Here is a 27,884-nt window from a genome sequence, read left to right as displayed (position 1 = left end):
TGTTAGAATGACTGTGCGTGCCTGGACCTGCGGCCAAATGCGACAGACTCGCTTATAATTGAGCAATACTGTGCTGTTTAAAGGTGGCGGTTTTGGCCCCGCTTGATCCCCTGGCTGGTCCTACTGTCTGACATCACGCTCACAGATTCACGAGATGTTAATGTCCGTGTTATATATGCAAACCGGGTCACATCCGTGCTAGCGGGTGGAGTACTGTGCACTGGGCGGACCCCCCAAATGGGTGCTCCCCAATATAAGTTTCACTTTCAGTTTATTCTAATAAGAGTGTGTCTTTGGCATGGTTGGGATGCTAAAGTGGGTGGGAAGGGAAGTAGGGGATGTTGGAGTTTGTATTTCAGACTAAGCCTCTTAAGAAGCATCGCTACTTTTCAGTACTGTAATGTTCTAATTAATGTTCTGATTTCCAGGCAAACAGGATTGCACAACTGTATGAGGTTTAGCTACATGTCACATGCACACATGGCTGGTGAAGTTCTGAGATGGCTACTATGAAGTTAGCACCCATGCAAATGAATTTCCTAACTTGGAATGTCCGTGGGCTAAATAATCCCAAGAAGATCAGACAGATTATTGCGTATTTAGATAGACACAGAGTGGACATAGCGTTTCTACAAGAGACGCACCTAGCTGCTCGTGTGAAGCACGCTGTGGGTAACAAATGGGCAGAATCTGCACATAGCTCCAACTACTCCACCTACTCAAGGGGTGTCCTGACTCTAATTAGGAAAGGGCTGCATTTTACTGTCACTAAAGTGCTCACGGATGAGGTGGGTCGATATGTAGTGGTACTGGGTACCATCCGAGGACAAAATTTAGCGCTGGTAAATGTATATGGGCCAAATGTGGACAACCCCACCTTCTATCATGACTTATGGTGAGTCCTGTCTGACCTCCGAGATGTACAAATTTTGTGGGGAGGTGATTTTAACATAGCTCTACAAGAAGGTATGGACAGTTCAGGACACACACCTGAACCACACAAAAAATCACTAAACACGCTCAAGGATATAATGGCGGACATCCACCTTCTAGATTATTGGAGGACACGTAACCCAAATGGTATTGAGGCAACTCATGTAACAGCAGCTCACAATAGCTGGTCCCGGATTGACTATTGGCTGGGTACTGAGCAGCTATCACTATGGGTAACTGATGTCGAACATCTGCCCAGGACATTGTCTGATCATAACCCAGTGCTTCTGTCTTTGGTTATTCCGCATTACATCCCTCCTCCCTTTAGCTGGAGATTCAACGCTGCTGCATTGCTGGACCCAACATACACGGAAACAATACACACTGCGATCACGGAATATTTCCAGATCAATGCTCCCACGACAGACGATTCAAGCTTACTATGGGAAGCTTTTAAAGCTACAATTAGGGGAGTTTGCATCAACATCACTGCAGGCATACTTAAAGACATACAGCGTCAATTAGATATGAGAGAGGAGAAACTGAGGGCTCTAGAAAGGGACTACGTCAGCACATGAAACGCTGCACTACTGGGGGAGATAAGGACAGTGTTATCTGAATACAACACATTTGCGCAGAATGAATTGAAATACATCACCAAAAGGCACATAGCAAGAACCTATGACGAAGGGGGCAGACTGTAGTGTAGTTCCTATTATCCCAATAGGCTCTGCGCATTGGAATAATACCTCCAATAGTATAGACCTAGACCAGACGTTAACTAGGTCTTCTACTGTCGATATTAGACTTAAAGTTTTGGGTTTGCCAGCTAGCTCAGAGTTCACTAGAAACTTTCTCGAATAGGCAAGGAGGAGTTGAACCTCCCTGGATAGACAAGAAGGGATTTAGTTTCTGACAACCATAGAACATGACAACTTTGCTCTCCCCTAATCAAGAGTGTATCTCTAGAGTCGTGTGAAAACAAAAGACAACTTATTTTACTCAGTCAGTACGTGCATTTCTTAGTTTCACCAGATTGTAGAGAAAAGGAAGAGACGGGCGTGTTCAATAAAAGATGTTATTTATTGATCAGTCTCTTTTCTCGTACAAGAGAAATGGATCGATATTATCGCAATACTTATGGTTAAGTAAAGTGCATACAATAAAAGCAGAATTATAAAATAATACTGTAAAAACATTGATATGGTTTCTAAGCCATACGTTATTTAAAATGGACAGAATATATACATACACATATAAACATTTGACTAATCGTACTCAACTGGTGCTTCTAACTACGCCTACCCCAGTGTACCTGACCTAAGCCTAATACGTGGGCGGGGATAGAAAGTAGCAGTTTAAGTTAAGTTTGTTTTGCCAAGTGACTGATTCAAGAATTCTCTGTAAGGGGTTATTCAGCTCTGTACCTGAGATCTAGGATGGTTGAGGGATAGTATCTCTCGTCTGAGGTCTCGATATTCCAAGCTGCCTGCGAGGGCTGCTCGGAAGCGCCGGAGCTGGATTTCTCGGCAGGAGAAAGCAGCGTCTCGTTCTCAGCGCGTCAGGAAGGCGGGGCAGCGCCGGGGGCTTCGCTCTCTGCTGGGCTTCGGCAAGTCTCGCTGCTCCGATCTCGTCACCACCGCGTGTGTTTGCTTAAGGCAATATCGGTAATATTTATACCTGAAGGTGCCGAGATTGACGTAAGGATGGACATAGATACGTCAATAAGGATGTCATACGAGCTGGTCGTTAGCACATTCTTTTACTGAAGTTCTTTGAGAAATCAAAACAATGGCTGCAGGGATTTTCCCAGGTTGTCATAGGTTTGATTTGTTTTGAGAACTCCGTATGCCTTATCAGGGGCTGGAGGAATATTGCTTGCCTAATTAGATGGCAAGCGTTATGACCTAATCAGATAACGCGCTCCTGTGCCGTGGTCTGGCGTAATCAGATAACGGTTTCTGCATCATGGGATGGCTGCTAGTTAATTTGTTAACCAGAATAGGGTCAGGAATAGGGGGATCGATACAGAACCTATAGGAATACATCACACCCACTCCACGCTAACTATGGCCATATTTACGAATCTAGGCATAGTAAAACATACTGTAGAGTATCGTGTATACCTTACCACCCCAAAATACACATAATGTATTTTGAAATTATGTAACATACGGGAAACAAATAGTCATATGTACTATATGCACTCAAGCAGTAGAATAATGCTAAAATAATCACGCATATGTATACATTATTAGTAATTGAATATTAGAATTACACATGAAATGGCTCTTAATACAGAAGAAAAGTTCGAGACCACTTCATCACAGTTCAAAAATATTTATGAACATACCAGCGGGCAGCTAATGTCTATGAAGTTTCTAAAAATAGAAATTAGTTCTCTAAGAATAGTTCTTACTTTAAGCAGAAGAAAAAGTGTCCCGTAAAATTTAAAAAAATATTTTGGGGCTGCTAAAAAGTTGCTGTCCGTGGACTGGAGGAAAAGTTGATCTTGCTACTTTATTATTAAAGTTGAAGGCCAAATTCAAGGTGTCGGGAACGCCGTGTGCTAGCTTGTTCAAGAGTCATTATTTCTGCTCTGGTGAGAACATCATATCATTGAGACTGCTGAAAAAGCTGTCAACAGCTTCCTGTGAGAGTTCCACTAACTCGGAAAAGGATGTAACCATGCATTCATGAGCATGATTGTCTCCATTGACGTTTTGAGTAGTATTGCTGACAGAAGGTTGTACCTGATCGATGCTGCTTTCATCTTGATCTTCACTACCCCTTAATCGTAGTGGTGAAGTTTCCACGAATGCCGTCATCAGGATTGGCAGCCGTTGAGGGCAGCACAATGCATGAGCCTTTACCGGACCCAACAATGTTTCTGCATCCATTGGCGCATCCGATTGTAGCGTCAGACAGGTGTCCAACACGCATTCTTCTCCGCACAGCATGCACCTTAATACAGGTAAAACACATCTTTGCCATATCGGCCGAAATGAAAGAAACCAAGTCATGTTCAGGTCTCTAAGCCGGGTTAGTCCCAGGATTTTTGATATCCGGTCCCGGTATCCAATGGCTCGGATTGTTTCTTCCCTTGTCGCGGGTGTTTTGTCTGTGACATGGTTTGCCATAACGAAATATAAGGACTAAGAATAGGATTCCTGCAATTAGTCCCAAAATGAGGGGAATTCCTCCAAAAATCGAATGGACGAAGTCTGGAAAAATACCCAGTATGGCTTTGAATGGTGTTAATGCCATCGAAAATACTGTCTTAAATACATTTGAGACTCCACTGGTATCAGAAATATTTAAGATTTCATTCAGGATTTCTGCGAAATGTATGGGGGAATTAGTTGATAATAATGAGTGAATCTCTGCAGTCGTCCTTGCGACTAGGAGATCATACGTTTCTTTTGATGACGTGAGCCTGGTCGGCGTCTGAAGAAGCACTGTTTTCATTCTGCTTAAAGTATCAACTCGAATAGAAGTAATTTTCAAGTTAGGCCATGCCCTTGCCTCCCTGTCTGGAAAGGAGCTGGGGAACAATAAGCGTCCACAGCACATGACCTTCGCAGTCGTACTAACGAGATAAGGAACCCCGGGCAGTAGACTACAACATCTGCGATCCACAATTAGAATGTAACTCCCGTTATAGAGTCTTTTTAAGAATGGTTCTATCTCTGTTGCAGGTGTGCCTAGCTGGTGACATGAAAGGTTATTTGAGTTCCCTTCACAGGCTCCATGCAAACTAATTCCATTACACAGAAGTGTACCGCTTAGTGACATTGCACAATTATTGCCACTAAGAAACACTTTCTGTCCTTTATTACTGACACATGCATGTGAATAGGGCAAGTTCCATGTTGTCTTAATGTACCCTTTTCCCAATTTTTCGTACATGCCAGCCTGTATATATTTTTGGCAGTATTGAAACCTGAAAGTAGATATCGGAATATTAATTATCCCATGTATTATCCATTCAATGACAGGTCGTTCTGACATTGTCAATGGTAATCTCTCGAGTTTCTCAATGCTCAGGATTGTATAATCAGCACCCTTCTGTGCCATACTGATCTGTTTATCAGTAAGGTTAAAGATATTGAATAGTGACGTTGTGTTGATTAAACGCCAAGGCACATAGCCTGAACGCAGATTTTGTAACGTCCAGCCAAGCTGTACAATAGAACGCAATTGAGACTGACCGTGTTGTAACAACAGTAAGTCTTGCGATATTATGTCGATTGCTGATGACACAATGCTGTCCAATGAAAAGATTCTGGAGGACAGAGTCATTAACCCATTGTCCACTACAGAAAGCGATTTTTCCAAATTAATACGGTCAATTTCCCGTATACTTTCTGCTGTCTCAATTTGAGTTATCTTCCAGGCCTCGTTGTAAGCTGCATATATAGAGGCTGCTATGAAGCGTTTTTGACGCTGTTTGCGCGGTCCCATAATGAAATCACGCAAGTCAGCACCATCAGTAATTAAAGTTAGGTGTTGCTTAATCTCTGTCAGTGTGGTAGTTTGTAGCCATTGAAGGCAGAGTTTGCCCACACTGTAGGTGGTGATTATCCCTGGGTGTTGTCTTTGGGAATATCTAGGGTCTGGCCTGGTCAATGTGAACCCCTGTGTTTTGTTCAGGAATCTGTCTTGACAGTTATTAGTATCTGTGGGCCAGATCAACCATTGTTTCCAATCAGGATTTGTTCTGTTTTGGTTTAATACAAAGTTTACGTCTATCTCTTCATCTGCAGAGTTATTGCTGTTCATTGTTGGTTTTGGAATAGACAGTTTATTTAAGTCTTTGATTTTGGCTAATCCAAGACAGGTAGTTTGTTGAATAGTTTCATTCAAGAATATAATTTGTTCTGGGATCATGCAGGCTCTAAACAATGATTCTATACCTTGTACTTGCCATTCTTTTGTACCCCAAACACTTTTTACTTCAACATTTTTTTCCCAATAATCAAAACCAAATGTATTCATTTGTTCAAAAAATGAGTCCGAATATATCAATTTCGTGTTTGTAAGCATGGTTTTTGTTCCTGTCCTATTTGACAATTTGAAATAAAATGTTTCAGCATTACTTGTGTTGAACCCTGAAAAATATGAATATTTGTCATAAACGGTTCTTGAGCTTCCTTTTGGAGGGGTTGCACAATGTTCCCATTGATTATAATTTAAAACATTTCTAGGTTGTGCTGATTTATGTAAAAAATGGTTACCATAGTGGTTGTAGCAGTACATACTATCATAATTACACGAACCCTGCAAATAATCATGTTTGGTAAATTTAGCAGACATCACTAGGTCAGACATCATGTCATTAATACTTTCAAAGTCCCAATCATCAGCAAATGAGTTTGGTTTTACAAAGTCACTCAACGAGATCTTGATTTGGTGTGGATATTTGAGGATTTCAACCGGACCATAAATTTCATAGTCAGTATTGTCCCATGCTACCCCACCCGGTATAGGATTGGCTGTGAAATTGACTGAAGAAAGTTCTCTTTTCTTGACGTGTGAAGACGTGTGTGGCTTGAGGATCAAGTTGATTTTCTGGCTTGCTGTGTCCATTTTTGCATATTTTCCCTCAATGAAGCGTCCCAAACATAGTATCATGATGAGCCAAAGTATCAGGATAAATACACCAAAGGACACCCAAAATTCAATCCATGGAGAAATCAGATAGGTTTCTTTCAGTTGTTTCAAAAGTTCCTTAGCTTTGTCTTTAAAAGTTTTTGTTGATGGCTGTGTCTTTGATTCACTTAGATCTTCAGAAGAATCATCAAAGTTGATGAAGTAGCCGGATGCCGTTCTGTCTATTGTTCCAATTGCTTCAGGATTACTGTTTCATGCAGCTTCAGCATATTCATTTGTTACTTCATTGTAGGTTGGTGTGTCTCTACTAAATGTTTTTATTTGGGTTTTCAGAGGTGTGAGGCCCATTGCATTGTTGCATAGTCCTTGTTGTTGTTCTGTAGGCGTTTCGAATGTGATTAGCCTTTTAGTTAGCACCTCTGTACTTGTAGCAAACCTCGGTGTTCTACTACTTATCGGGAGTCCACTTGGCCTACTGTTTGTTATCGGCCACATGATTGTGGTTTTACCAGGTCGATGGATACAACTCGGTTCTCCTTTTTACCAGCAAGTGGCGGTAGTACAACTGATCTTGTCCCGTTGATGGACAAGACAGGAACTGCTTTTCTGTAAGAAGGCCCAAATTCCTTCTTTACCGCGATCTTTTCTCTGACTAGATCCCCAATTTTTGGAATCCAGACAGGTCTTGCTGGGACAGGTGGTGGTTCTTCAGTGGTTGTTGGCTGCTGTTTCAACTTTATGTTGCTCAGGTCTTTTCTTGTTTCGTTTAAGTCCTGTAAAATAGCCAAACGATCTTTGATATCAAAGCTTTTTTCTTTCACCACTGAAGTCTGACTGTCAAGATCTAAGACTAGCATCCTAGTCCCAAACAGTAATTCGTACGGACTGAATCCCCTCAGAGAATTTCTTGGCAAGTTGTTTAGACTACGTTGGACACTTATTAGATGTTTGGCCCACCCAGCTCCCGAACCTTACACCTTTGCTGTTATAGATTGCTTTATGCCTTGGTTTTTTCTTTACACCATCCCGTATCCCTCAGGAAGGAAATGAGAAGAATCCCGCTTCGCTATGCTCATTTGGCCGTGCTTTCCCACAAGCTTGAAGGCTAAAGTGAAAACATTGGTCAAACATAGCATGCTCCTAGCGTATATGCCATTTAGACTCGCAAATCTTTGTATAACAGTCCCGACGTCAGCCGAGTGCTGGGGTCTACATTTATAAGTGGAAACTAGTCTTTATTTGTTAATGGGACGCATTATTTACACTTGTTTCACTGATTATTGTTTAGCCCTTATTGAGTGAAACGCCATGGTATTACCCCGTTCCTCTCGCCGCTGCGATCTCTGTTGCAGCCCGGGCATTTTTTTACAAAAATGTGATGATGCAGGCTCATGCCTGGCCACCAGTATACTGATTGTAGTTCTTCCAGAGAATCTTTTAGTTTGAGGTGTCTGAGACCCTCGCCCATATGTGCGTCTGCTATTAACAAAGTTCTCCTGTCCTTGTTTGGAATTACTCTATCCCCCACTCCAGGGATTCGAGCAAAAGGAACGGAGTTCGCATCGATTATGTATGTATATTCGAGTGGGTAACTGTTCGGTAACGCTGAGCAGTCGCCTTTTGATGACGTTTTCACCGCCAGCATTGTTTCACCGTCAATGTATTTTACTGCACGCTTTTTCCTAGCTACGGCAGCCGATTTAGTTGCTACCGCTGTGGCTGTTTCAGCCAATGAATTCCCTGCAACGTGAACGCCATCACGCTGATGACTCAGTGAGTGTATCACGTGAGTCTTTGGTAGTTCTTTCTTTAACAGAACTATTTGTTCCCAAAGCAGTTTTTGCTTTATTGTTGCACCTGTGTCATCTTTGTAACCGTTTTGAATCCATTTCTGTAAATCGCTGTTATATGATTTGACGTAGTAATACGAATCGGACACTATGAGTGTCGGGAATTCGCGATCTGCATTATCTAGCGCCATTTTCAATGCTATTATTTCAGTCTGTTGTTCTGAATTAGTTTCTACTGAGTGTGTTTTTGTTAATAGAGGTCTTAGTATACCTCCGCGCCACACTGCTTTTGTAATCTCACATGTGGGGTTGTATGCTTGTTCTCCCCAAACGGATGGTTGAGCATGTCCGTCTGTATAGATTACACAAGCGTACTGTCGTAATGGCAGAATGTCGATTGGCAGAGGGAATGTTCTTTCATATTCTAGATATTTTAGTTCCTTTAGTTCTGGATCAAAGTAGTATTTTACTTTGTCCATTGTAATGGAATTCACCCATTGTATCCATTCCGGATTCAATGCTGTTGTTGGTAAATTACACGGGGTTGTTAATGCCTCAAAGGCTGATTCTGCTGTTCTGACTGTGATGTGTCTACCGTCAGCTTTATCTTTTTCTCTAGCTATTGCGGTTTGAACTGCATGAACATTGTTTTCTTTAATGCTGAATTTCTTTTCAGCTTCTGTGTACAAGTGTGATTTGAATGCAATTGGTACCTTTTCTCCCTCATTAGAGGTCAGGTATGTGAATCGCATCTTCCTGGGATGACTCGAATCACAAGGTTGCGTGTGTTATCACGTGTTTCTAATTTTGTTTTAATTAACATATCTGTTTGTAGGGATCTCAGAATTTCTGTGTGTATTTGAGTCCAATTGGCTTTTTTAAAATCTGGTTTTATTAGATCATAAAGGGGTTTGACCCTTTCTGCGTAATTTGCAATGTATGTTCTTCCGAAATTTAGGAAGCCTAGAATTGACTGTAGGTTTTTTAGTGTTCTAGGTGCTTGGAGTATGGCACATTTCTCTAGGAAATTGTCAGCCAGGCTTTTGCCTTCACTTGATAATTCATATCCTAAGAACAGGACTGTTAGATGGGCAATTCTAGATTTTTTAAAGTTGAATTTGTAACCCTCTGCCGCGAACCCAAGTATTACGGTGTTCACTCTCTTCAAGTGAGTATCCAAGTCATCGTCTGTTAGGTATATGTCGTCGACATACGATAATGCTTCGTCATCATATGTTTGTAGTAACTCTGTTACTCTCGCTGAGAATAATCCTGGGCTGTTCTTGTACCCCTGGGGTAGCCAACAGTATTCTTTTTGAGCGCCATTTATTGAGAACGCTGACAAGTATCTGCTCTCTGGTGCTATATTTTGACAAAAGAATCCATTAGAGATATCTAATGTTGTTTTATATTTTTTGCGCACTATGTTATTCATTAGTGCAGCACTATGCGAGTTTTGCACTGCAAAAGTTTTGCAACATGAGTTAAGGTGTCTGTAATCCAAAACTAGACGATATGAATTGTCTGGTTTGGAGACAGGAAACAAAGGGTTGTTCATTTGTGAGGTGCAAGTTTCAATCACCCCCTGGTATTCGAGTTGATCTAGAATTTCTTTTACCTGTTTTTTAGCTTCTTGCTTGATTGGATACTGCCTTTGTGCAGTAGGTTGTGATTTTAACTGGATTTTGTGAGGAGGAGACTCCTCATCCCATCCTACATGATTTTTATATAAAGCAGGAGCTTGAGCTACTGCCCACTTTCTTGCCAGTGTATATTTTTTATGAATTGGAATATGATTTGAGAAGGCAGGCATAATTATTTCTTCGCCATGTGGGCACTCCCTGACGAACTCTGGTGGCCAGTCTTTTTCAGCTAGAAGGATGTCATAGCCCTTGGAGAGATTATCCCAAAAAAGGCCCCTTATTTTCCTAGTCTTATCCCCTTCTATACGTAAAGTTATTTCATATATTTTGTGAGGTTTGCTAACTCTGGTGTCTGCAGTTTCCACCTGAATGTATTCATTCGTGTCCACTGTCTCCAGATGATTCATAAGGACTTTGCGTGCTATGCTCACTTCTGCTGCGCTGTCTAGCATTGTCTGAGCCCACTCTCCGTTTTTCAGCTGTGTCCTCAGTATTCTCGGCATTGTTGAATACTTTAATACTGGCTACCTTCTTTTTTGGAAACTGTAATTTTTTATTTGGATGAGCAGGTTCTTTGTCTTTGGACTTGACGTGCCCTTCCCTGGGTTCCGATCGTCCTCTTCTTTCCGATTTCTGCGAGGAAGTCTGAAAAGATTGAGAGGGACGTGTATCAAAATCTTGATATCTATCCGGTTTCTTTATGTTATCCCTATTTCTAAGGTTGCATTTTTTCACAGAGGGCTCCCCTTGGGGAGACCTGGGTCCTTGGTCCGGAGATCTTTCTCTCCGCCGAGGAGACCTTCCTCTGGACTGGAATCTCTTTTCTTTTGGATTGGATTGTTTGTTTCCATCCCAGTTCTTCTTTTGACTGTTTAGATTATTTTTAATAAATATTTTTTCAGGACTTTCAATTAGTTGGGGCTTCACTGGTATTCCACCCAAACTATCTCTACCTAGTTCTTCATAGGATTTTTCTATAATTCTGGCAATTTCAGCTGGTTGGTCTGCTATATCTGTCTCTTTTAACCTCTGGCGGATCGCCACATTCGCTGCTTCTCCTTTTATGTTGGCTAGTAATATTGCCGAGACCTGCTTGAAGTCTTTTAGTAATTTCATACCGAGAGTTAAAGCGGGTTCTGGACCGTATTCGTCTTGAATTTGTTTTAGCACATCTGGTATTACCGACATGGATGGTACACCATGTGTTTTTGTGTAAATGGAAGCAAAGACTGTACCCCAAGTATCACAGTCCTCCACGTGTGGTGCGATTCCCATTGGAAGACAGATAGTCAGAATCCTGTGTTTATCCACAGGGGTGGTGTCTGGAAACACCACCTCTATTTGGGTGATTTTTTGTGCTAACCAGAATGGTATTTGTTCCCGTTTAGCTGGTACTTTACCTAGGCAGGACTGTATGTTCTGTGGTGTAATTTTATTTGTGTTCCCCTGATGTGGGGTCAGCTGTGGAATTTTAACTACAGGTTGGATGGTTGAAGTCCGCATTACATATTGGACTAGTTGTCTATATATTTTAATTAGTTGTTTTAGTTGTACTAAAACATCTGCTGCAGACATTCTTTCGATGTCTGGATGTGGTGTGTATCCGGCTAGGACCGGCCATGTTGCTCCTGGTCTACCTAGTGGACCGAGCCTGGTGATGTGATTATTATGTTTTAGGGCGCCATTAAACAAGAGCAGGTGCTCTTGGAATTTAAGTGGTACTTCCACTTCCTCAAAAGGAGTGTAGGTATCCGGTGGTTCCTCTATTTTATAATAGTGGAACTCCTTTGTTACAGCATTTGCTGCTGGAAAGTGTATCCATGAATAGAATACCTCTGTCTGCCGATATTCGTGTGCCTCAATTACGAATATGACCGTACCACCTCTTGGTGTCAGTCCATTGTCTATAAGTTTTAACGTTATAGATCTTATGTTGACCGGGATGAGTTTTACATCCGGGTCTGCTTCTTGCATAGTATTATCAGCTTCTATTAGTTCAGCTGCTACTCTAGCTCTCTCTCTTTCATCATCACTTTCTGGCATTTTACTGTCAGGAAGGTTATTCTGTTTGTTTGCAGATCAGGTTTCTTGTGGAAACAAAGATTAGATGCACAATATTTTGGAACAGTGTATCCTTCAACGTTGATTGAACCAAGAACCATACATAGGAGTTCCCTCCTGCGAGGTTTGGCGGATTTTACCTCTCACCCACTCCAGACGTCTTTGGAGTATTATGGGAAAAAGGGGTCTGAGTGAAAGAGCACGACTGAGTTACTCTAAAGTCTTGCGTTAGTTTTATCGCCTATCCAAACACGTTGGGCGCCATGTAGTGTAGTTCCTATTATCCCAATAGGCTCTGCGCATTGGAATAATACCTCCAATAGTATAGACCTAGACCAGACGTTAACTAGGTCTTCTACTGTCGATATTAGACTTAAAGTTTTGGGTTTGCCAGCTAGCTCAGAGTTCACTAGAAACTTTCTCGAATAGGCAAGGAGGAGTTGAACCTCCCTGGATAGACAAGAAGGGATTTAGTTTCTGACAACCATAGAACATGACAACTTTGCTCTCCCCTAATCAAGAGTGTATCTCTAGAGTCGTGTGAAAACAAAAGACAACTTATTTTACTCAGTCAGTACGTGCATTTCTTAGTTTCACCAGATTGTAGAGAAAAGGAAGAGAAGGGCGTGTTCAATAAAAGATGTTATTTATTGATCAGTCTCTTTTCTCGTACAAGAGAAATGGATCGATATTATCGCAATACTTATGGTTAAGTAAAGTGCATACAATAAAAGCAGAATTATAAAATAATACTGTAAAAACATTGATATGGTTTCTAAGCCATACGTTATTTAAAATGGACAGAATATATACATACACATATAAACATTTGACTAATCGTACTCAACTGGTGCTTCTAACTACGCCTACCCCAGTGTACCTGACCTAAGCCTAATACGTGGGCGGGATAAAAAGTAGCAGTTTAAGTTAAGTTTGTTTTGCCAAGTGACTGATTCAAGAATTCTCTGTAAGGGGTTATTCAGCTCTGTACCTGAGATCTAGGATGGTTGAGGGATAGTATCTCTCGTCTGAGGTCTCGATATTCCAAGCTGCCTGCGAGGGCTGCTCGGAAGCGCCGGAGCTGGATTTCTCGGCAGGAGAAAGCAGCGTCTCGTTCTCAGCGCGTCAGGAAGGCGGGGCAGCGCCGGGGGCTTCGCTCTCTGCTGGGCTTCGGCAAGTCTCGCTGCTCCGATCTCGTCACCACGCATGTGTTTGCTTAAGGCAATATCGGTAATATTTATACCTGTAAGGTGCCGAGATTGACGTAAGGATGGACATAGATACGTCAATAAGGATGTCATACGAGCTGGTCGTTAGCACATTCTTTTACTGAAGTTCTTTGAGAAATCAAAACAATGGCCGCAGGGATTTTCCCAGGTTGTCATAGGTTTGATTTGTTTTGAGAACTCCGTATGCCTTATCAGGGGCTGGAGGAATATTGCTTGCCTAATTAGATGGCAAGCGTTATGACCTAATCAGATAACGCGCTCCTGTGCCGTGGTCTGGCGTAATCAGATAACGGTTTCTGCATCATGGGATGGCTGCTAGTTAATTTGTTAACCAGAATAGGGTCAGGAATAGGGGGATTGATACAGAACCTATAGGAATACATCACAAGACCTGGTAGAACATTGGGACATAGGGTGTGCACGCCGCGCGACCCACAATTAGTGAAGCTGATCAGAGATGAAACTAATACCCCACACTACGACACTCCTAATATACTGAGAGAATTCATGCGCACATTTGAAAAACTATATATGTCCCACCCTACGCCAGGCACCGCCGATATAATGGCAGATAGCATGGCTCTCGAACGCACATAGAGAGTACCTCTCCATGCCCATCACTGTTGAAGAGGTCCTCACCACCATTAAATCCTTACCAAATGGCAAAGCCCCGGGACCAGACGGCTTCACCTGCGAGTTTTACAAAACGTTCGCGGATACCCTGGCCCGCACCTTGTGCAGCTATACGGGGATGCACATGAGAAGCAACTACTCCCCCCATCAATGCGAGAGGCCATGCTGATTACACTGCTGAAGCCCGGTAAGAATCTAGACTATTGTGATTCTTATAGACCGTTATCCCTTATAAACGTAGATACTAAAATACTTGCCAAACTCATAGCAACACGCCTCCAGCCACTGATGCCGATGCTGGTGCGCCCAGATCAATCAGGCTTTATACCAGAGCGTTCTATGGCGCATAATACAAGAACCTTGTTTGCAGTGTCCCATTATCTGGAACCGAATGCAAAGGCAGCGGCGGTCCTACTGGACGCAGCCAAAGCCTTCGATTCTATTGAATGGTCTTACTTATATACAGTACTGCAGAGAATGGGATTCCCACTGATATATCTCCAATGGATAACGTTATTATACTCATCCCCCACTGCACGTATAATGGTAAACAGATACATATCTGATCCCATATCAATTGGAAGAGGGACGAGGCAGGGCTGTCCTCTGTCCCCCTTATTATTTGCCCTAGCACTGGAGCCTCTTGCATGCAAAATTAGGCAGTATCACCACTACTCAGCTCTTCAATTTCCTGGCCGGCCCCTACATATTTCACTATATGCGGATGACATGATGCTGTATGTGAGAGATCCGATCTTGAACCTGAACCCCTTGCTGCGTGAATATATTAGATTTGGCCAACAGTCTGGGCTCCATATTAATTGGGCAAAATCTAACATTATCCCTTTGACTGACACTACAACTCCCCAGCAGCTGGATTATCCATTAGAGTGGCAATCTGATCCGATCAGATATTTGGGTGTATGGTTCCATAGAGATCCAGAGATTATTATTCGCACAAACTATGGCCGTGTGATGTCTGAACTAGAAGACAAAGTAAAACGTTGGATCTGCTTGCCACTTTCATTGGCGGATCGCACAGCGGTGGTTAAAATGGTGGTTCTGCCCAAACTTCTATATCTATTTAATAATATCCTGATACAGCCACCGATGGAAGTGTTTTGCAGAATTAACTCCATGGCTCTATCCCTCATCTGGGCGGGCAAACATGCCAGAATTGAACTGCGTGCTCTCACTCTGCCATTCGAACAGGGAGGATACACAGTACCTGATTTCTTCCTCTACTATTTATGTGCGCATGCCCAATACGCTCACCATTGGTTTCATGATATCCCTTTTCTTACACATGTGGCTGTCGAGGAAGGAGATGCACACCCTATCCCACTACAGGCTAGCATAACACATACCAGACCTGCATTGCATAACAAAGACATTAACACCATAGATACTACTAATAAGGCCTGGCGCACTATGGGGAAAAAGGCTCATAAACTACCGTTATATGCGGAAGCTCTGCCCCTCAACCACCATCCAGAGCTCTCTGTTACTCAGGAGAAGGTGGGAATGGGACTCCTACATGCAGTGGGTATAGATACGATGGGTGATTTATACAAGGATGGGGGTTTCATTAGTTTTTCAGACCTCACTTACATAAACAACCCAACATTACTGTTTAAGTTCACGTATTTTAGATTGCAAAAAGCTATACAAAGCTTTATCCTACATATCCAGCGGAACCGCAGCAATTGGCGCCTTTACAACTTATTCTCACGTCCACCACTGCAAATCACATGGTATCTAAATTGTACCGTTCATTGCAAACAGATATTGCAGGAAACACGCAGGGCGCACTGGACAAATGGAATGTCATTCTAGAGAACCCAATGTCACCAGAAGAATGGGCTACGGCCTGCGCCCTCACTGGACCACTGACATCCAATGGAAACTTGCGCATAATACATTATAGATACCTAAACCAATCATATTATACGCCAGCTAGGCTTCATAGATACGGCCTTAGTACAGACTCGAAATGCAAAAGATGTCATATGCAGGAAGCGGATTTCTCTCATCTAGCTTGGGGCTGTGACAAAATAGCGAGTTATTGGTTAAAGATCACTGAACTACTGGGTACCATGATCGGTGTACCAGTAGACTGCACTATTCGTGCATGCCTATTGGGCATACTGCCGGAGCTGAGAGCCCTGAAGCGCAAATTCTGTGTAGTGGCTCTGCTTTTAGCAAAACGTAGAGTCTCTATGTGCTGGAATAGTAGAAAAGTCCGAACTGTTAAGCAATGGTTACTGGATTTAACGTACTGTAAAGACACTTTGCAGACATATGAGGAAGAACTACCTGCTAGCTCTCGTACCAAGGACTACTGGACTTACTTAGTGAAATTTCTTGAAACGTATCAAATGGATTGAATGTATGTACTATTTTGTATGTGCTGTAGCTGTACACCGACTCAAATTACTATTTCGGAAATCTGTAATGCGCTGTATATACTGAGAGATAGATGCTGTTGAGCAATGGTCTGATATACACATTACTGTTGTTTCTGTGTTGTTTGAAATGCTAATAAAAAAATAAATTAAAAAAACATAACACGTGACAGGAAAAAACAATCTAAATGAGTGAAGGACGTAGAGGGTGCATATGATCTACATTACATTGAGGCATTTCCAAATGGTTACAAATACTATGTAGATTATAACAGATATCTGTTTAAACTTTAAAAATATTTTACATATACAGGTATGTATATATATATATATATAAATATATATATATATATATATATATATATATATATATATCCATATGTCGTGCACCCGCCGCTGCACTCCGCTCTGACCCCTCCTCTAGCAACAGTGGTCCGTGCCGGGCAGCGAGCCCATCAATTTCCAACAGTCACACTCACGTCCTTTCCATGCAGGGACAGCGTGAAGTACAGACACCAAATAGCGTGTTCAAAGTTTGTTTAATCAGCAGTGGCAAACAAAAACAATGTCCCTCGACGCGTTTCAGGGCTCCTCCCCTTGGTCACGAGTAGTTGAAAGACTGATAGAAGCAAACAAGTTATAGTGAGAATCACATGGTGTGTTGAAAAATAAACATAAACAAAATACTAGCGCGTTTATCGACGCGAAATAATAAAATTGGTTTGCCTTGGGACAGTATAATAAAATAATAAAATTATATATTGTCATGGAGCAGTTATAATTCAACTATACTTCATAGAAATGCAATTAGTCATCAACATATCTTTCTAGAACTCACATCGGGTCTAAGACATAAATGACAGACTTGGATTATCATATGCATGAAAGAAAACAGTATACTTGACACAAATATAGCTCATTGCTTATCATAAATTCAGACATAATACATAAAGGAGGTCACCACCCATGTGGGCAAATTAACCATTAATTCATCTTAACAGAAAATATATATTAAAGTATGTTGGTCCAATATGTTTAAAATATCGACCTCAATTATTCCCTCGCCCATGTGGGCTGTCACAAATGTATTGTGGTCTAAATATGAAAAGATCAACATACCAGACCTGCATTGCATAACAAAGACATTAACACCATAGATACTACTAATAAGGCCTGGCGCACTATGGGGAAAAAGGCTCATAAACTACCGTTATATGCGGAAGCTCTGCCCCTCGACCACCATCCAGAGCTCTCTGTTACTCAGGAGAAGGTGGGAATGGGACTCCTAAATGCAGTGGGCATAGATACGATGGGTGATTTATACAAGGATGGGGGTTTCATTAGTTTTTCAGACCTCACTTACATAAACAACCCAACATTACTGTTTAAGTTCACGTATTTTAGATTGCAAAAAGCTATACAAAAGCTTTATCCTACATACCCAGCGGAACCGCAGCAATTGGCGCCTTTACAACTTATTCTCACGTCCACCACTGCAAATCACATGGTATCTAAATTGTACCGTTCATTGCAAACAGATATTGCAGGAAACACGCAGGGCGCACTGGACAAATGGAATGTCATTCTAGAGAACCCAATGTCACCAGAAGAATGGGCTACGGCCTGCGCCCTCACTGGACCACTGACATCCAATGGAAACTTGCGCATAATACATTATAGATACCTACACCAATCATATTATACGCCAGCTAGGCTTCATAGATACGGCCTTAGTACAGACTCGAAATGCAAAAGATGTCATATGCAGGAAGCGGATTTCTCTCATCTAGCTTGGGGCTGTGACAAAATAGCGAGTTATTGGTTAAAGATCACTGAACTACTGGGTACCATGATCGGTGTACCAGTAGACTGCACTATTCGTGCATGCCTATTGGGCATACTGCCGGAGCTGAGAGCCCTGAAGTGCAAATTCTGTGTAGTGGCTCTGCTTTTAACAAAACGTAGAGTCTCTATGTGCTGGAATAGTAGAAAAGTCCGAACTGTTAAGCAATGGTTACTGGATTTAACGTACTGTAAAGACACTTTGCAGACATATGAGGAAGAACTACCTGCTAGCTCTCGTACCAAGGACTACTGGACTTACTTAGTGAAATTTCTTGAAACGTATCAAATGGATTGAATGTATGTACTATTTTGTATGTGCTGTAGCTGTACACCGACTCAAATTACTATTTCAGAAATCTGTAATGCGCTGTATATACTGAGAGATGGATGCTGTTGAGCAATGGTCTGATATACACATTACTGTTGTTTCTGTGTTGTTTGAAATGCTAATAAAAAAATAAATTAAAAAAAACATAACACGTGACAGGAAAAAACAATCTAAATGAGTGAAGGACGTAGAGGGTGCATATGATCTACATTACATTGAGGCATTTCCAAATGGTTACAAACACTATGTAGATTATAACAGATATCTGTTTAAACTTTAAAAATATTTTACATATACAGGTATGTATATATATATATATATATATATATATATATATATATATATATATATTAACTACTGGCAGTAGCCCACCAGGAACCTCCAGTATGCGCCAGGGGGCTGCCTTGCAGAGACGTGTAAAGAGGCCATGCCCCTTTTTACTCCTCTCTGCAAGGCAGCCCCCGGCGCATACTGGAGGTTCCTGGTGGGCTAGTTGCCCCCCAGGGACCACCAGTATGCAAGGGGAATTAGTTCCCCCTCTGCAAACGCGCCAGGGGGTTGCGTTGCAGAGAGGTGTAAAAAGGGGCGTGGCCTCATTACACCTCTCTGCAACACAGCCCCTTGGCACATACTGGAGGTTCCTGGTGGGCTAGTTGGCCCCCAGGGAACCCCATTATGCAAGGGGAATTAGTTTTCCCTCTGCAAACGCGCCAGGGGGCTGCGTTGCAGAGAGGTGTAATGAGGCCACGCCCCTTTTTACACCCCTCTGCAACGCAGCCCCCTGGCGCATACTGGAGATTCCTGGTGGGCTAGTTGGCCCCCAGGGTCCCCTAGTATGCAAGGGCACTTAATCCCCAAACTTAGAACGTGCTACGGGGTGTGTTTGCACATTGGTGAAGGTAGGGGGCAGGGCTTGAGGTGATATGTGTGCAAACATGCCCTGTGGCGCGTTTTAAGTTGGGAAATTAATTCCTCTTCAATCCATAGGTCCCCTTGGGGCCAAGTAGTCCAACAGGTACCTCCAGTAAGCGCCACAGAGCTGCATTGCAGTGTTGTAAAATGGGGGCGTGCTCTCTTAACAACTCTCTGCAACGCAGCTCCCTGGCGCATACTGGAGGTACCTGGTGGGCTAGTTTGCTCACAGGGTACCTAAGGATTGAAGAGGAATTAATTCCCCAACCTAAAACGCGCCACAGGGCGTGTTTGCACACGTCACCTCAGGCCCCGCCCCCTTCCTTCACTATTGAGCACAATATTCCTCTAAAATCAGAGGAACTACGAATTCCGATTTACTCACCTGTTATCACGAGAGACGTCAGTGCTGCATCTTTGTGCCCAGTACAGACCCTAAAAAGTAAATCTAAGCGTACTTACCAGTAACATGTATTCCCTTCCATAGGAATCTATTGTGTGGTTTTCACCAGAAAAGTTTCTGGGTCTATTTTTGAAACGTACAAATATTCCTGTAAAATCACCCGAACTACGAATTCCGATTTACTCACCTGTTATCAGGAGACACCTCAGTGCTGCATCTTTCAGGCCACTACCGATCCTGAAAAGTAATTCTAACAATACTTACAGTAACTTGAATTTCCTTCCAAAGGCTAACATTGACTTGTTTCACTTGGAATTTTTTTTAAGTGTGGAGTTTTGGAACTTTAAAAAATTCCTCTAAAATCAGCCTAACTCTGAATTCGGATTTACTCACCTGTTATCAGGAGAGACCTCTGTGCTGCATCTTTGAACCTAGTACTGATCCTCAAAAGTAATTCTAACCATACTTACTAGTAACTTGAATTTCCTTCCATAGGCTAACATTGACTGGTTTCACTTGGAAATTCTTCTAAGTGTGGAGTTTTGAAACTTTAAAATATTCACCTAAAATCATCCGAACAACGAATTGTGATGTACTCACCTGTTATAGGAGAGAACCCAGTGCTGCATCTTTTAGCCCAGCACTGACCCTGAAAAGTAATTCTATCAGTACTTACCAGTAACTTGTATTTCCTTCCCTAGGAATCTATTGTCTGGTTTTCACCAGAAAAGTTTCTAAGTGTCTACTTTCACAAACTAAAGATATTCCTTAAAAATCGCCTGTATGACTTAAACTCATTATTTCAACTGTTTACAGGAGATGCAACAGTGCTGGATCCAGGATCCACCACTGAGTAAGAAAAAGTAATGATAACACTACTTCCCTGCTAAGTGAATTTCCTTCCATAGGGTAACATTGAGTGGTTTTACTTGGAAATTCTTCTGTGTGTGGAGTTTTGGAACTTTAAAATATTCTTATAAAATCATCAGAACTACGAATTCCGATTTACTCACCAGTTATCAGGAGAGACCTCAGTGCTGCATGTTTGAGCCCAGTACTGATCCTCAAAAGTAATTCTAACCATACTTACCAGTAACTTGAATATCCTTCCATAGGCTAACATTGACTGGTTTCACTTGGAAATTCTTCTGTGTGGAGTTTTTAACCCCTTCGCTGCTAGGCCTTTTCACCTCCTCAGCTAAGCCTTTTTTTGGCGTTTTGGGGTAATGCGCGCTTAGGCCCCTGTAACTTTTTGACCACATAAGGTATCCATGCCAAATTTGTGTCCTCTTCTTCCAACATCATGTGGATTCTTAAGGTGCCCAGGGTTTGTGGATTCCCTTGGAGGGGTCCCAGAAATTAACCAAAATATAGTGGAATTTTTGTTTTTTTCAGAAAAATGGGAAAAACGGGCTGCAAATGAAAGTCTCTAGGTTTTTCCCTGAAAATGTTATCAAAAAAGGGTTTGTGGGGCTGACATCTCCATTATCTCAGCTTTTAGGGAATGACAGTCTTTTGTCAGAGAACCGACATTTTTCACACAGTTTTGGCATTTTTCTGGGACATAGCCTATTTTTGCTATTTTTAGAGCTTTCCACCTCCTTCCAGTTAATGGTAGAAATGAGTTTGAAAGCAATAATGGATCCTAGAAAGCTGTACATTTTCGAAAAGTAGACAAAATTCTGAATTCAGAAAGGGGTCATTTGTCTAAATCCATGAAGGTTTCTTTATAGAAACTAACAGTTAAGTATTGGAATAATTGAAAATTTGTTGAAAAAAACAGCCTTTTGTCTCAAAGCTTTCACCTATAACTTTTTCTAATTTTGACAGCTCTTGGAAAGCAATATACCGTTACATCCGCTAGACCTTTCTGGTTGTGGGGATATATAGGACTTGTAGTTTCACCAAGAACCCGATGAACCCAGATCCAGAAACTGAGCAGCAACTTGCAATGGTATTTTTTCATTTACTGGGTATAGAGCACTTTGTCTTGGAAAATGTATACATGGAAAAATCTGTATGAAAGACACCTATGTATTTCTGAATTGGGTACAAATTATAGAGTTCAGAAACAGTATATAATGCACATTTTCAAAATTGGGAATACTCATACTAGCATGAGAATTATTGGTCATTTTTCCCAAAAACTTTTTTTACACAATGTCTTTCATTGAAAGGGAGAAATGCATGAAAGCTCAATTGGTAATAACAGTTGATTTACAAATCTGAATTACCCCAAGTCTCCCGATAAAAATGGGACCTCACTTGTGTGGGTCGGCCTTGTGCCTGCGACAGGAAACGGCGCAAAATGCAACGTGGTCACACCTCAATTTTGCAGTTACAAATTGACCCTTTTATGGCAAAGTGCATACCTGTAGTTTTTGCACCATAGCTCTGTCGGCACCTAGGGAAACCTAGCAAACCTATACATTTTTGAAAAGTAGACACCAAGGGGAATTCAGGATGGGGTGACTCGGCTGCCTACCACCAGGTTTTGTTACCCAGAATCCCTTGCAAAGCTAAGAATTCGACAAAACAAACACATTTTCCTCACATTTCTGTGGTGGAAAGTTCTGGAATCTGCGTGGATCAACACATTTTCACCCACCCAGCGTTTCCCCAGGTCTCCCGAAAAAAATGGTACCTCACTTGCGTGGGTAGGCATAGTGGCTGCGACATGAAACAGCGCAAAACGCAACGCGGTCGCACCTCAATTTCCCAGTGAAATCTTGCGCTTTTTGGACAAAGAGACTACCTTTAGTTTTTGAGCCCAAGCTAAGTCAGCACCTAGGGAAACCTAGCAAACCTACACATTTTTGCAAAGTAGACACCCAGGGGAATTCAGGATGGGGTGACTCGACTGCCTACCACCAGGTTTTGTTACCAAGAATCCCTTGCAAAGCTAACAATTTGTAAAAAAAAAAACAAATTTTCCTCACATTTCTGTGGTGGAAAGTTCTGGAATCTGCGTGGATCAACAAATTTCCACCCACCCAGCGTTCCCCCAGGTCTCCCAAAAAAATGGTACCTCACTTGCGTTGTTAGGCATAGTGGCTGCGACATGAAACAGCGCAAAACGCAACGTGGTTACACCTCAATTTCACAGTGAAATCTTGCGCTTTTTGGACAAAGAGACTACCTTTTGTTTTTGAGCCCTAGCTCTGCCAGCACCTAGGGAAACCTAGCAAACCTATACATTTTTGAAAACTAGAAACCCAGAGGAATTCAGGATGGGGTGACTCGTCTGCCTACCCCCAGGTTTTGTTACCCAGAATCGCTTGCAAAGCTAAGAATTTGACAAAAAACACATTTTCCTCATTTCTGTGGTGGAAAGTTCTTGAATCTGCGTGGATCAACAAATTTCCACCCACCCAGCGTTCCCCCAGGTCTCCCGAAAAAAATGGTACCTCACTTGCGTGGGTAGGCATAGTGGCTGCGACATGAAACAGCTCAAAACGCAACATGGTCGCACCTCAATTTCCCAGTGAAATCTTGCCCTTTTTGGAAAAAAAGACTACCTTTTGTTTTTGAGCCCTAGCTCTGCCAGCACCTAGGGAAACATAGCAAACCTATACATTTTTGAAAACTAGACACCCAGGGGAATTCAGGATGGGGTGACTCGACTGCCTACCACCAGGTTTTGTTACCCAGAATCCCTGGTAAAGCAAAGAATTTGACAAAACAAAACACATTTTCCTCACATTTCTGTGGAGGAAAGTTCTGGAATCTGCGTGGATCAACACATTCCTACCCACCCAGCGTTCCCCCAGGTCTCCCCCAAAAAATGGTACCTCACTTGCGTGGGTAGGCATAGTGGCTGCGACATGAAAGAGCGCAAAACGCAACATGGTCGCACCTCAATTTCCCAGTGAAATCTTGCCCTTTTTGGAAAAAAAGACTACCTTTTGTTTTTGAGCCCTAGCTCTGCCAGCACCTAGGGAAACATAGCAGATCTATACATTTTTGAAAACTAGACACCCAGAGGAATTCAGGATGGGGTGACTCGTCTACCTACCCCCAGGTTTTGTTACCCAGAATCCCTTGCAAAGCTAAGAATTTGACCAAAAAACACATTTTCCTCACATTTCTGTGGTGGAAAGTTCTGGAATCTGCGTAGATCAACAAATTTCCACCCACCCAGCGTTCCCCCAGGTCTCCCCAAAAAAATGGTACCTCACTTGCGTGGTAGGCATAGTGGCTGCGACATGAAACAGCGCAAAACACAACATGGTTGCACCTCAATTTCCCAGTGAAATCTTGCCCTTTTTGGACAAGAAGACTACCTTTGGTTTTTGAGCCCTAGCTCTGCCAGCACCTAGGGAAACCTAACAAACCTATACATTTTTGAACATTAGACATCCAGGGGAATTTAGGATGGGGTGACTCGTCTGCCTACCCCCAGGTTTTGTTACCCAGAATCCCTTGCAAACCTAAAAATTTGACAAAAAAAACACATTTTCCTCACATTTCAGTGGTGGAAAGTTCTGGAATCTGCGTGGATCAACACATTTCCACCCACCCAGCGTTCCCCCAGGTCTCCCGAAAAAAATGGTACCTCACGTGCGTGGGTAGGCATAGTGGCTGCGACATGAAACAGCGCAAAACACAACATGGTTGCACCTCAATTTCCCAGTGAAATCTTGCCCTTTTTGGACAAAAAGACTACCTTTTGTTTTTGAGCCCTAGCTCTGCCAGCACCTAGGGAAACCTAGCAAACCTATACACTTTTTGAAAACTAGACACCCAGGGGAATTCAGGATGGTGTGACACGACTGCCTACCACCAGGTTTTGTTACCCAGAATTCCTTGCAAAGCTAAGAATTTGACAGAAAAAACACATTTTCCTCACATTTCTGTGGTGGAAAGTTCTGGAATCTGCGTGGATCAACAAATTTCCACGCACCTAGCGTTCCCCCAGGTCTCCTGAAAAAAATGGTACCTCACTTGAGTGGGTAGGCATAGTGAATGCGAAATGAAACAGCGCAAAACGCAACATGGTTGCACCTCAATTTCCCAGTGAAATCTTGCCCTTTTTGGACAAAAAGACTACCTTTTGTTTTTGAGCCCTAGCTCTACCAGCACCTAAGGAAACCTAGCAAACCTATACATTTCTGAAAACTAGACACCCAGGGAAATTCAGGATTGGGTGACTCGATTGCCTACCACCAGGTTTTGTTACCCAGAATCCCTTGCAAAGCTAAGAATTTGACAAAAAAAACACATTTTCCTCACATTTCTGTGGTGGAAAGTTCTGGAATCTGCGTGGATCAACAAATTTCCACCCACCCAGAGTTCCCCAAGGTCTCCCGAAAAAAATGGTACCTCACTTGCGTGGATAGGCATAGTGGCTGCAACAGGAAACGGTTCAAATCGTACAGTGGTGTTATTTACAATACCCTATTGCAAAACTACCTTGATTTTTTGGGGGGGTCACCTGAGTTTTTGGCCCAGGGCTCAGTGGCCATCTTTTGAAACTACCAAACCCAAACAGTTCTGAAAACTAGACACCCGGGGGAGTCCAGGGAGGTATGGCATGCGTGGGTCCCCCAATGTTTTCCTACCCAGTATTCCTTGCAAACCTTAAAATTAGGTAAAAATATCACTTTTCCTAACTTTTTTGCGTGGGATCTCTGTGCCGGCAAAAATGTCCTACCACCCAGCGTTCCCCTTGTTCTCCCAAGTAAAAGGATACCTCACTTGTGTGGGTGCCCCAAAACAGAACAAGCTAAAAATGAATTTAAAAAAAAGTAGTATTTAAGTTTGACAAATTAAGCCCCCCTACCTTAGCCACAGGCCTTTGGCCCACCCACACAAGTGAGGTATCATTTTACTCGGGAGAACAAGGGGAACGCTGGGTGGTAGGACATTTGTGCCGGCAGCGAGATCCCACCCAAAAATGTATGGAAAAGTGGGTTTTTTAACCTAAATGTAAGGTTTGCAGGGATTTCTGGGTAGGAAAACATTGGGGGACCTACGCATGCCATACCTCCCTGGACTCCCCCGGGTGTCTAGTTTTCAGAACTGTTTGGGTTTGGTAGTTTCCAAAGATGCCCGCCAAGCCCCGGGCCAAAAGCTCAAGTGACCCCCTCAAAAAATAAGATTGTTTTTCTAACGGTAATTTTTTGGTTTCCACAGTACGAATTGGGACTTTTCCTGTTGCAGCCACTATGCCTACCCACGCAAGTGAGGTACCATTTTTATCGGGAGACCTGGGGGAACGCTGGGTGGGATGTAATTTGTGTGAGCCCAGTGATGCCACGCTTTCCCACGCAAAAAAGTGTGAAAAAACTGATTTTTTTCAGCTAAAATTGAGGTTTGCAAGGGATTCTGGGTAAAGGAACGTTGGAGGATCCATGCAAGCCATACCTCCTTGGAAGCCCCCGGGTGTCTACTTTTCAGAAATGTGTGGGTTTGGTAGGTTTCCCTAGATGGCCGTCTAGCACGGGGCCAAAAACCCAGGTAACCCCTCTTGCAAAAGCTGGTGGATTTGACAATGGTGACAATGTCAAGTCCACCAGCTTTTGCAAGAGGGGATACCTGGGTTTTTGGCCCCGTGCTAGACGGCCATCTAGGGAAACCTACCAAACCCACACATTTCTGAATAGTAGACACCCGGGGGCTTCCAAGGAGGTATGGCTTGCGTGGATCCTCCAACGTTCCTTGACCCAGAATCCCTTGCAAACCTCAATTCTAGCTGAAAACAATCAGATTTTTCACACATTTTTGTGTGGGAAAGCGTGGCATTACTGGGCTCACACAAATTTCCTCCCACCCAGCGTTCCCCAAGGTCTCCCGATAAAAATGGTACCTCACTTGCGTGGGTAGGCATAGTGGCTGCAACAGGAAAAGGTCCAAATCGTAGGGTGGTGAATTTAAAATACCCTAAAGCAAAATAACCTTGATTTTTTTGGGGGGAACTGAGTTTTTGGCCCGGGGCTCGGTGGTATTCTTTGGAAAGTACCAAACCCGAACAGTTCTGAAAACTAGACACCCGGGGGAGTCCAGGGAGGTATGGCATGCGTGGGTCCCCAAATGTTTTCCTACCCAGAATTCCTTGCAAACCTTAAAATTAGGTAAAAATATCACTTTTCCAAACTTTTTAGCGTGGGATCTCCGTGCCGGCAAAAATGTCCTACCACCCAGCGTTCCCCTTGTTCTCCCGAGTAAAAGGATACCTCACTTGTGTGGGTGCCCCAAAGCAGAACAGGCTAAAAATGAATTTAAAAAAAAGTAGTATTTAAGTTTGACAAATTAAGCCCCCCTACCTTAGCCACATACCTTTGGCCCACCCACACAAGCGAGGTATCATTTTACTCGGGAGAACAAGGGGAACGCTGGTTGGTAAGACATTTGTGCCGGCAGGGAGATCCCACCCAAAAATATATGGAAAAGTGGTTTTTTTAACCTAAATTTAAGGTTTGCAGGGGTTTCTGGGTAGGAAAACATTGGGGGACCCACGCATGCCATACCTCCCTGGACTCCCCCGGGTGTCTAGTTTTCAGAACTGTTTGGGTTTGGTAGTTTCCAAAGATGCCCGCCAAGCCCCGGGCCAAAAACTCATGGGAACCCCCTTGCAAAACCAAATTGTTTTGAATGAATTAGGTTTTCAGTTGGAGAACGTGCGATTCAGGGGACAATATCGCATGAAAATTGTGACAGACAATTTCAAGTTTGCAAGAGATTGTGGACAAAAAACAACAATAGAATTCACCAGAAAGACATGACCATATACTACCATGAATTAACAATAATATCTAAATTTAGAAAGTTATTTATTGCTATAATATACACCATAACTGAGTTACTCAAAAGACAAAGAATCAAGCACGGCTATCTATTCCTCAAAGACACACACATACAGGTTGGATTTGGCACGAGGGCGAGTGATGGTTCAGTACATAAAATTTTATTAACATGATATTTCAAAAAAATTAAATGCTCTGTTAATAAATAAATGCATAAAAACCAAACCAGTGACTCGCAACTCGTGAGCTGTAAAGCCACGACAAGGCACCAACCGTTTTACAGGCCATTCACGCACCTTTCATACCTGATACAAACCAGACCACTGACACCATCTGGAAGGAAA

Source organism: Lissotriton helveticus, chromosome 6 (genome assembly GCF_964261635.1).
Source record: "Lissotriton helveticus chromosome 6, aLisHel1.1, whole genome shotgun sequence".
Classification (NCBI taxonomy): domain Eukaryota; kingdom Metazoa; phylum Chordata; class Amphibia; order Caudata; family Salamandridae; genus Lissotriton; species Lissotriton helveticus.
The sequence above is the reverse complement of the archived record's forward strand: the minus strand, read 5'-3'. Positions refer to the sequence as shown.